The sequence below is a fragment of the Cornus florida genome, unplaced genomic scaffold (genome assembly GCF_030987335.1).
Source record: "Cornus florida cultivar Cherokee Brave unplaced genomic scaffold, ASM3098733v1 CherokeeBrave_3.0.0_Hap2_Chr08, whole genome shotgun sequence".
Taxonomy (NCBI): Eukaryota; Viridiplantae; Streptophyta; class Magnoliopsida; order Cornales; family Cornaceae; genus Cornus; species Cornus florida.
Genome location: NW_026775578.1, coordinates 96292113 through 96303438, shown reverse-complemented (window position 1 = coordinate 96303438; position 11326 = coordinate 96292113). Strand labels below are relative to the sequence as shown.

The 11326-nt window shown below is 37.9% G+C and overlaps 1 pseudogene; it reads right to left on the bottom strand.

Annotated features, from left to right (window-relative positions):
• Positions 1-233: 233 nt before the first annotated feature.
• LOC132272097 (small nucleolar RNA R71) lies at positions 234-332 on the bottom strand (annotated as a pseudogene).
• Between the last annotated feature and the right edge of the window lie 10994 nt (positions 333-11326).

Here is an 11326-nt window from a genome sequence, read left to right as displayed (position 1 = left end):
CCAAGTGAAGAATCTTACAAGCATTTGGATGAGTTTCTTGAAGTATGTTCCACTGTAAAATAAACAGACATGCCAGAAGAGGTTTTAAGACTCAAACTTTTTCCATTCACCTTAAAAGACAAGGCAAAGTATTGTTTTAACAATCTTAGGCCTTTTTCAATCAATTCTTGGGCAAAAATGCAACAAGAGTTCTTGAAGAAGTACTATCCGGTTTCTAAGACCAATGCCATGAGGACCTCAATTCGAGAATTTTCATATGGGGATGGAGAAACTTTTCATGAGGCATGGGAACGCTTCAATGAATTACTTAGGAAATGTCCACATCATGACATGCCCAAATGGCAATTAGTTCAATACTTCTTTGAGAGTTTATCGGATACATTGATAGGCATGAGGATGACGTGTGGCGTCTCTATGAAAGCATGAGTGAAAATTCTTTACATAGAACACTATCATCCAAGAATGGTAGAAATTCACAAGGTAGGAAGACTGTTGGCTTACATCAGGTCGAACATTCAAATGAAATAACCGCCGAAATGAAGTCTTTGTCTCAAAGGTTTGATCAATTTTTGATTAACCAAAACTCGGTGAACTAAGTATCTTCCTTCCCTAATCATTCTCATCGTGCATCAAATGAAACATGTATGACTTGTTCTAGTGTTCTTCATTCTACTTCTCATTGTCCTCACGGACAAGTGCAAAGTGAACCTAATGAACAAGTCAATGCAGCTTTTGTGAACCAAGGAAACAATCCTTATGGTACTCATTATAATCCAAGTTGGAGGAATCATCCGAATTTCTCTTGGAAAAACCAAGGAGAGGGCTCAAACCCTTCCCAAGGCAGTTTTTAAGGGAAGTACATTCCACCTCCACTTCAAAACCAAGGATCCCAAGGTTATAGACCTTATCAATCACAAGGAAATCAATTTGCTAATTCTCATTTTCCCAACCAATCTTATTCCCAAGGAAATACTAGAAGTCCCGCCTTTGAAGAAAAAGTTTGGAATGCTTTGGGCACTTTAGAGGCTAACACTCAATTCTTCATTCTCACTCTCAATCTATTGCGAAGCTATAAACCCAAGTAGGGCAAATAGCAAGCACTCTCAATGCAAAAGAGAAGGGAAAGATGCCTATTAATGCCCCACCTAAGCAACAATGTGTTGTGGAAACCCATTCTTCATCGGAAGGCCACACCATTGAACATGTTAATGCGGTGACTACCTTGCGGAGTGGTAGGATTGTGGACAATCAAGTTGAAATGTCCAATGAAGAAAGTGAACCGGTGCAACCTTAAGTTGTCACCCGTCCCGTTTCACATCTCATTCCTCCTTCATTGCATATACGTGATCTTGTGAATGAGAAAGTCTTGAAAAATGTGTTTGAAAAAGAAGTTTTGAAAAATGATGTTGAAAAAGTTTTGCTAAAAAATGATTTGAAACAAAATGATTTAAAAACTTCTTGTGTTGAAAAGAGTTCAAAAGAAAATTCTGAAAAAGTGTTTGACCCAAAAGTTTCATTTCCGGATGCCTTAAAAGGATCCATTTCAAAAAACAAGCAAAAGGCAAAAACCAATGAAATTATGGAAATGTTTAGGCAAGTAAAATTTAATCTTCCACTTCTTGATGCAATCAAGCAAATTCCGGCTTATGCCAAGTTCTTGAAAGACTTGTGCACCCAAGAGCAGAAGAACAAGAGCCAAGCACCAAGAAAAGTGGTTTTGACCGAGCAACTAAGCTCAATTTTGCAACATAACACTTTGCCAAAGTTTAAGGACCCCGGTTCACCTACTACTTCATGCATTATTGGTGATCATATCATTAATCAGGCGCTTCTTGACTTAGGAGCAAGTGTTAACCTTCTTCCATACTCGGTTTATGTCAAATTGGGCCTAGGTGAATTAAAACCGACGTCGGTAGTTTTGCAACTTGCCGACCGATCTATCAAGAAGCCTAGGGGTATCATTGAGGATGTTTTGATTAAAATTGATAAATTCTTCTTTCCTGTTGATTTTGTTGTCATAGACATGGAACCGGTCCCCAATCCTAAGAGCCAAATTCCCGTTATCCTTGGTCGTCCTTTCTTGGTAACCGCTAATGCCAACATCAATTGTAGGATGGGGATAATGAAGATCTCATTTGGCCACATGAAGGTGAAATTTAATATCTTCAATCCCACACCCAATTCATTTGACAAATATGAAGGAGAGGTTAATGTTGTAGATAAATGTCATGATCTTCAATGTCAAGGAAGTGAGCTTTTGTGTAAGACCAAAACTTCCAAAGAATCATCTTCAACCTTGCATTCTAAAAGTCTTGTTTCAAATTCTTGCTTTGAAAGGGCATGGAAGCCCAAAGGTTATGATTGCATAGACAAAGGATTAAAAGTTTCTTTTGAGCTTTATCCAACAAGTTCTTCAAAGAACCATTTGTTGGGTGGAGTTCAAAGCATCTATCACCCCAACAAGGAGGGGATGCATTATAAGATCTTTGATCCGGGCTAAAAGAGCCAAATATCTTGCTAGAGACGTTAAAGACTAGCAAAAACATTTCGTAGGGTGTCAAAACCCTATTCCTCCCTCATTTCTATCTTAAGTTTCACTTCTTGCGAAGTCTAGATACTTGTTTTTGGTTCATATGCATTGATAGGAACTTTGATTAGGATTGCATGAGTTTTGTGTTGTGATTGAGCATTTTGTATAAGTTCGATCGATCTCAAATGAGAGTTCGATCGATCGAACTTCCACCTGCATCCAACACTTAGAAAAAATTTTAACCTGCATCCACCTACATCCAAATCACCTCTCTGTCCCATCGTTCGAACTTATTCTTAGATCAATTAAGAGACCTTCGATCGATCCAACTTCAAAGTTCGATCGATCTCAAGATTCAACACTTAGAAAAATTTTGAGCTTGTATCAACCTGCATATTTCAGCTTTCTGTCTCATCGATCGAAAACATTCCAAGATCGATCTGAACTTCTCCGATTGATCTAACCCTCCAAACCCTAACCCCCTTCTCTCTCGTCGCCGTCACTGTGCATACTCATCTCTTCCATCTCCAGCGAGATCCAAGCTACACTCTCTCCCTCATCTCGGACTTCACTTCCTTTGTGCCTTCTCCACTTCTCTCATCGTTTTGAGGTAAAATCCGAGATCTCATCTATGATTGAAGCTTCGATATGATGCTTACATGTTTTATATGTTACATTCATGCTTTATACATGATTGAATCTCCATTTTTAAAGCTTCGAAGCACTGAGTTATAAATATGTATATACTTGTATATATGTTTGAATATATGTTGTATATATTTATTCATTTTGGGAGAATGGGCCTTCTATAGTGATGAGATTCGATGATGTGTTGTGTTGATGGGCCCACGAACATGTTCGTGTGGGCCCCGTGCTTCCAAAGTCATAATTCTGTGATTATTTACATTCATCGCACAGTTCGATCGATCGAACTTATATCTCAGATCGATCTTGAGAGATCAATTGAACTCATATCTCAGATCGATCGTAGTTGTGAGATCGATCTCACTTATTTTCGATCGATCCAACTTTTGTAATCGATCTCACTTCTTTTTCTGATTGATAGAATTTCACAGATCTCACACACACACTTCATTCTTCATATCTTATATTCATGCTATCTTATATATGCCCAATGCCTATGATATTCCACATTGGATGCATTTCATACTTACATTGTTTAGCATGTTTCATATCTTGTCACTTGCATAGATTCATGTCATCTATATGATTTGTCTATCTTATTTGACATGCATGTTTCTATTTCGTGCCTTCAATTCTTAATTCTGGTACTAACTCCCCTTGAAAGTTTTAAAATTATTTTACAGGCTATGACTAAGCGCAAGACCGTTGCCAAGAGGCAACACGGGCCTCAGAGACATATTAAACCACGGATAGAGGAGCCAGCATAGCCCTCTCATGCACAAGAGGAGCCAACACAGCCTATACCACCTCAGTCACCTGCTCATGAGGTTGAGGATGATCATGTTCCATCCACCTCTGTAGCTCTGCCTGCATTTACACCATCACCATCTCCACCACATGCTGGAACTGAGCATTCACCAGTGTCATCTCCACCATGCCAGCCAGCTCAGCTAACTCAGGAGTGTGATAGGCCCACACCTAGATATGCGCATATGGCAGTCGACCATGAGTCAGTGTTCAACACAGCCTTTTTCTCCAGATCGGTGCTGACCTGATCAGCTTACCACGACATCATTTAGAGGGGACTTGTAACTATTCTTGCTCCAGTCACAGAGCCAGTCTACCTGCGGCTGGTATGGTTATTCTTCTAGAACCTCCCATCACTATCACAATGGACTCGCTAGCCCGGTCTTGCCACTACCCACACCGCTGTCCTCCAGAGCTTCAGGAGACATATCCGAGGCTATACAGGCCTTCTTATGCTGACATGGCAGTCTTTCTTACAAGTCACCATGCCGGTGGCGAGACCTTCACCACCCGGACATTTCTTCCAGATGACCTATGGTTCATTGATTCCGTACTCTTTTGGAACATCTACATGGCAGGGCACAAGATTCAGAGGAAGGGAGATTATTTGACAGACCTCTATGCTTTCTACACGGGCCACTGGGTATCTATTCCCGCGCTTATCTGGAGCGTCATGAGGAAACTATTTGATGAGTATATTAGCAAGGAGACGCCCGGACGGGCTAAGCCTCTCCCATTCGGCCACCTCATCACCCAGATTTTGATTGACCAGCGCTACCCTATTCATCCTCGGGAGTATCCTGAGAGAGGTTCCTGTCACTTCTTAAAGAAGGACTGGAACAAGAGCTACAATGCTATTATTACTAGACTACAGGACCACGTAGTAGTGGCTGCAGAGGAGCTAGAGGCTGAGGAGGCAAAAGCAGCAGCTCAGGCAGCAGCCGAGGCAGCAGCAGCAGATCCCACAGCGGACGACGCACCAGTCGATCCAGCTGCCGAGCATATAGACATTGATTTAGAGCGCCCTGTAGATAACGCAGAGCAGTACTCTCCAGCCAGGTCGCCCATTCACGACCAGGAGCAGACTCAAGAGTTTTCTTCTGATTCATCTATACCTGAGGCTCCAGATCTGACCCTTGACTTTGGAGTACGCCTACAGACTTTTGAGGATGCTGTTGTTGCCATACGAGCTGATCTTAGGGCCCACAGAGCTGATTTTGCTACCTTCCGTACGGATGTCGCGACTATGTTCCGAGATCTATCCAGAGATATCCGCGGAGCCTGACCTGCCCGTCCTACCTCATCGTCCTGAGTTCCCAGTTCCTTCTATCTTTTGATCCCTCTCTGCTCTCTGATCTTTGATCTATATTTTTGTCACTGTACAGTACTATTATTTTTGCAGCCGGTTTGTCAGCTTTGATATTTTTGTTCTACCTGTACTTTATCTATTTTTGCTATGGATGTCATATGATTATATTCTCATATCTATATATTTGACTCCATCAGGTGCATCACAGTGATTTCAGTGAGAGAGTGCTACCCGATTTTCAGGATCACCCTTATATCTCTCTCATCTCTTTATTTGGTTATCCCATTTACACTTGCATGTCCACTATGTACTAATTAACCCATTTTGTTATCTGATGAGTTTATCCAAGTGCCAATTTTCAGGACCACAGTTCATCCCAAGTTTGGGGGGGCCATGCCACCCACTTCGGATACTTCAGTCCCGATCATTCTTGCTTAGTTGCACTGGTATACTCTTTCCCTTGTTCTCTTGCACATTAAGGACATTGTGCCATTTAAGTTTGGGGGGAATAGTGCTTTGCAGTGTTAGCTTTAAAATTTCAAAATTTTGAGCATGACTTGTGTATTTGAGGGATATTTCTATGATTGGTCCATATCTAGCGATGATTTTGATCTTTTGAGGACTATATTGCTTAAAATTTAAAAATTACCAGACTCGAGAGTCCAGCACTCCTTGTATGCTTTATGGAAGCCATTTAGGAGTAAATTTTTTGAAAGATTGATATCTTGCTTGCACTTGTGGTCCACATCATCCTGATTTTGTGATTATTTTGAGATTCACTCTAGGATTCTACACTAGGACAGGCGCACACTAGCATTCATTTATGGGGTACATGCTTTGTTGATTATTGAATTGGTTATATTCCAATTGAGCTAGTAGTGCATTGAAAGCTTTCATTCTTAATAAAGGTGGATAATAACCCCTTTTTCACTAAGTAGCTGGGATTCTAGCCTCATCAAGCACTAAACTTCTCGCGCCGAAAGATGGAGGGCCCAAACTCTAGGTTAATAATTGAACTTGTTCAATGAAAAAAAAAAAAAGTTGCAAAAGCAATAAAAAAATTGAGGACTTCTCCCAAAATGTGAGAAGTGGGAAATGATTAGATGGTTGTTGTCTTGATTTGTAGCCTAGTTGATTTGAGCTTGTAAGTCTGTAAGGGTATTTGAATGCCTAATACCCTAAAGCCATCTGGTTTAGGAGTCATTGACCTAACGCTTGACCTCATGAATCACTAGAAAGCTTAATAGATCAACACATTGCATCATGCTTCCATCTTTAATCCTATAAAAAATAATAATAATAAATAAATAATATCGAGTGAAAAGAATAAGCGCACCTAGATTTGTGTGCTAGTTTGAGGGTAAAGATGTGATTAATTCTTTAGTTGGCTAAGATAGCAACACATTTGATGCCTGTCCACTCAAAAAGGATTCTAGAGTTGTTTTGATTTGTATGATCATTTTCTTGATGTGTGGAGGACCATACTTGCTTGCTTGATGTTGAGATTTTAGGAGATTGCTTTGAAATGTTTGAAAAATTGCATACTTGAGGTAGTTTTCTCCCGATGCTTGTTTGCAATATTGGTACCTCTTTTGAAAGAATGAGCTTAATGTTTATGGGTACCATATCTGGAAACCCTCACGAGACTTCACTCGTCCACTAGGGGTAACCTAGGGGTTTAAAAGACTTGTTGCATATGCTAAGTGCAATCGTGTTCCCTACGAAAGTGGCGTTATCCATTTACTATTTTCTAGATTCATACTTGTATAGTTGTTCATTTCATTCATTTACTTTCTAGTTCATTGCTAGGGACTAGCAATATTTAAGTTTGGGGGTGTGATGAGCGCTGAAAAGTGCATATTTAAACCCCTTAAGCTTAGGCATTCTAGTACCTTTATCTATCTTACTTTACCGTTTTAGATTGATTTCGTATTATTTCCATTTTCAGGCACTTATCCCGAAAATAAGCTAACTCAGCCAAATAAAAGCTTAATTGAAGCTATTATGGGATTAAACAAAGAAAGGAGCAAAGTGGAGAAAAAAAGAAGCAAATGAAACAAAAGGTGGGAAGCAACAAAGTTCGATCGATCCAACTTCAAGGTTCGATCGATCGAACACTGATCGATCTCAGCACTTCAAGATAGATCCAAACATTGGCCTAAAGTAAAAAGCAGCAAAGTTCGATCGATCTAACACCACCCTTCGATCGATTGAACACTTTTGTCCTTATTCAAATGATTGATCTTATCCACAGCTGTACCACCCACTAACCACGTTTGTCCTTTTGCCAAAAATGTCTTCAAAATATCTCAAATTTGTCTTTTCCCTAAAAGCTCAACCAATTGGATCGATCCAGCCTCAGTTCGATGGATCTTAGCCAAGTTTAATCGATTCAAGTCCAAAGTTCGATCGATCGAACTTCCTCCAGTGTGAACAAGTTAAATTTCCAGCTCATTGAAAGTTGTCCTTTATCCAATCATTAGGGAATATTGTGTGCACGACCCCAACTCATTTTGGGTGTCATTTGACCTACCTATATAAGGATAAGGATTGCTTTTTAGAGAAGGGGGATAATATCATTTTTTTATCATCTCTTGGAGAGCAAGCTTAGAGGAGGAGGAGGCTAGAAACACCATTGGAGACTCTTCATCATCTAATGAGCAAATCTCAACCATGGAGTTAGCCCTTAAGGGTTGGAGAAGCACTACCTTGAGTGGCTAGACATCCTCTTGGGGCTAGAGTTAGCCCCAAACATGCTTTCTATATCTTAATCTTGTGTATTATTGAGGGATTAGTGTTATAATTGATGTTTTGATACTTTGATATATATAGATCTTGATTGTTCAATGATTTATGTGGTTAAATGCTTCCAATTCATCATTTCATTCTATCCATATGTCTATGTATGTTAGAATAGATGCTCATGTGCTTGTCTCTAGATTTAGTGTTATTGATGCATGTCTATGTGTATTGATGTTATAGATTTAGAGATTGTCAAAACATAGTGCTTAATGGAATGCTCTTGTGATTTTCTTGATGGTTCATACTTATTCCTTGATGGATTGTGCCTCTCCCCTAGTTTATTTTCATGCGAGTAGTGTAGATGTAGTGCAGTTGTAGTGTAGTGTTAAATGGGAAGACAATCCATGCTTGTTGTTTGATGATCCAAGCTTTTGAATGCAAGTAGCATATGTCTTTAACCTTGTGTTGTATTTGGATTGTGAGCTTAATAAAAGGATTAATGACTTGTTTTGATCTATTGTGCCTTTCACATATTGTTTAGACAATATATGTTTCATTGCTTAGATATATTGTGCCTTTTATATGATATTTAGACAATACATGCTTAACTAGCCATCCTTGCTTGTTGAATCAACCAAACACACACACACACCAATATTGCAACACACCATTTGCCCTCATTAGTCACTTGTCAATGGTATAGAAATGCATTGCTTGGTGGTGATCTCTAAACCTCAAGACTCTTCTCTCTCTTATTTGTTCTTAATTGCATTCTTTTGCTATCACTTAGTTTAATTTTGTTGCTCTCTAGTCTAATCAACCAACCAACCAATTGTTTGATCACTCAACCTACTAGCCCTAATAGTGATTCCACAACCTTGTTCGACCCTCACAATCCCTTGGGACGATCCCTACTTGTCCTTGCTATATTTATAATGAAAGGTAGTAGTGGCTTTTTTAAATGTAAAACTCTTGGCCCTCGCCTAAAATTGCACACTCTTAAGCTTGTGGTGCGGCGACACACCACATTCTTTGTTGAATTCTAGAGAGAATGAGTGCGTGTCATTCCAAATGGCATTTTCAAAGTTCAATTGCATCCTAAAAGTGTGCACTAAGGCCAAGCAATGACAAGATATCCTAGAATTTCAATTTTGAACTCAAAACATTCAGTTTTCCCCAAACTTATTAAAAAATTCATGTATATCATGATATTGCATCAAAGAAGTATCCAAAAATGCAAACATGCTTTTCAAACCATAATATGAAGTAAAGTGTGTGCAATTTATGACAAAAGTATTTACAAGCAAAGAAACTTGCATTTTATTAAAAAAACACAACACTTATTCGAAGAAAAATCACATTAGGCCAATTTCAAAATTCATTTGCAACATCACAACATTTGACTTCAAAAAATTAGGTTCAAGTTGACATTTTATCACAATTTTCAAGAAAATTTCAAGTTCACAACAATTTGGCTCACAAGATATCAAAAAGATGCCCTCACATGGTAAGAATCAAGAATTGGACAATAACAAACTCAATGGCATTCAAAACATGCATTTGGATGAAGAATGAAGCAAATGGAACACATTTATCTCATTTAAGGGCATTTTGGACAATTCTTGAAAAAAATTCAAAACTTTGGTTCAAAATTAAATTTTTTGAAACTTTGGGGTTCTTGTGCTCACATGCATTGTAGAGAGGCATTCTAACAAGAATCATGCATCGAAACACTTAACAATTGAAGGAAATTAAAAACTCAACTTCACATTTCACATTTCAAAGTCCAAAACTTATTTTCAAATTTTGAAAACCAACAACTTTTGCACAAATGAAATTTCCAACTTTTCAAAGGTCATTTTTTCAAAATTGCACCTTAAACATGAGCATACATCCATTTAAGACCAAACCTTTGCAAAAAGTTCTATTTCAAAACACTTTCATGCATGTAAACTTGACTTTTCATTTTCAAGTTTATAAAACAAGACTTTGCATTCAAGTCACAACATTCATGCATTTAACAATTTAGAACAGCCATCCATTCAATTCCACATGTATGCTTTAACAAATGAAATGAAAGTTGGGGTTATGTTCACAAATTGTCTATTCAAGAATCGTTTTCAAAAACAATTTCAATTTAAGCTCATAATGCCAAACAAGTTTCAAGAGATTTTCAATTTCAAAGTTTCACATGTTTTCTCCTCTAAGTAATTTCAATTCAATCATAACTCAACATTTTCAATTTCATTTTTCAATTTAAACAATTTCAATTTCAATTAACAATTAACAATTCAATTTTCAAATTCAAAGTTCCATTTTTCTAATTCAATTCTCAAGAACAACATTCCCATTTACTTGTGACAAGCAAAGTTCCATTTAGATGTTTGAAACTAGAACACAAGCATGAAGACTTTCATAACATCATCTCAAAATTCCTAACATTCAAAAACACGTATGCAATGAAAGGCGTTTATTAAGATCTCAACATCACATCTCAATTTTGAAACACAATTCACATCATAGTTCATTTTTAATTTCAAACCCAAAAGTTATATACATGCATTTAGTTTCAATTGGAAGTCACATAAGTTTAACAAAAATGCATACATGTATATAATTTCTAACTATAGTCCATTTAATCCACAAAAGTTTAGCCAACAAACAACAGATGTATATATGGCATCCAATAGCACAACCCAACCTTTAATAAACTCCATTCACAATTTTGCCTAAACTCCATCAAACAACAAACATATAGTCCATTCACAAATGCCCATACTCCACAATAAAACCAACATTGCCCAAACTCCACCCACAGAAATTCAGCCCATCCTCCTTTACAATTCAGCATCACAGGTTATCACACAATCAAGTCCATTTTCAAATTTCAATCCAAATGTATTTTTATTTTTATTTTTTTAATTTTAAATTTTTTCATTTTTTTGATTTTTCAGTTTTTCAGTCACAAGAATGCATATATATACAAACTGTAAATGTAAAATAAAATGGAAAACAAAATGAAAAACATAAAAAATAATAATAATAAATAAGAGATATACCCAAGATGAAAAAAGAGGAGGAAAACAAAGGGACTTGGGAGAATTTGGAGAATACTCTACCAAACCATGGTCGGAGAAAATGAAGAGATGGTAGCTGGAAGTTACAGGGGGCTTGCCGGCGACAAGATGCATCCTCCTTGGCCATAAATTGGTCAGAGAAGATAGAAGGAGAGAACTGAGATGAGAGGAGAAGGCTCGGTCGTAGGCCAAGAGCTTTACTGAAAAGTAGATACA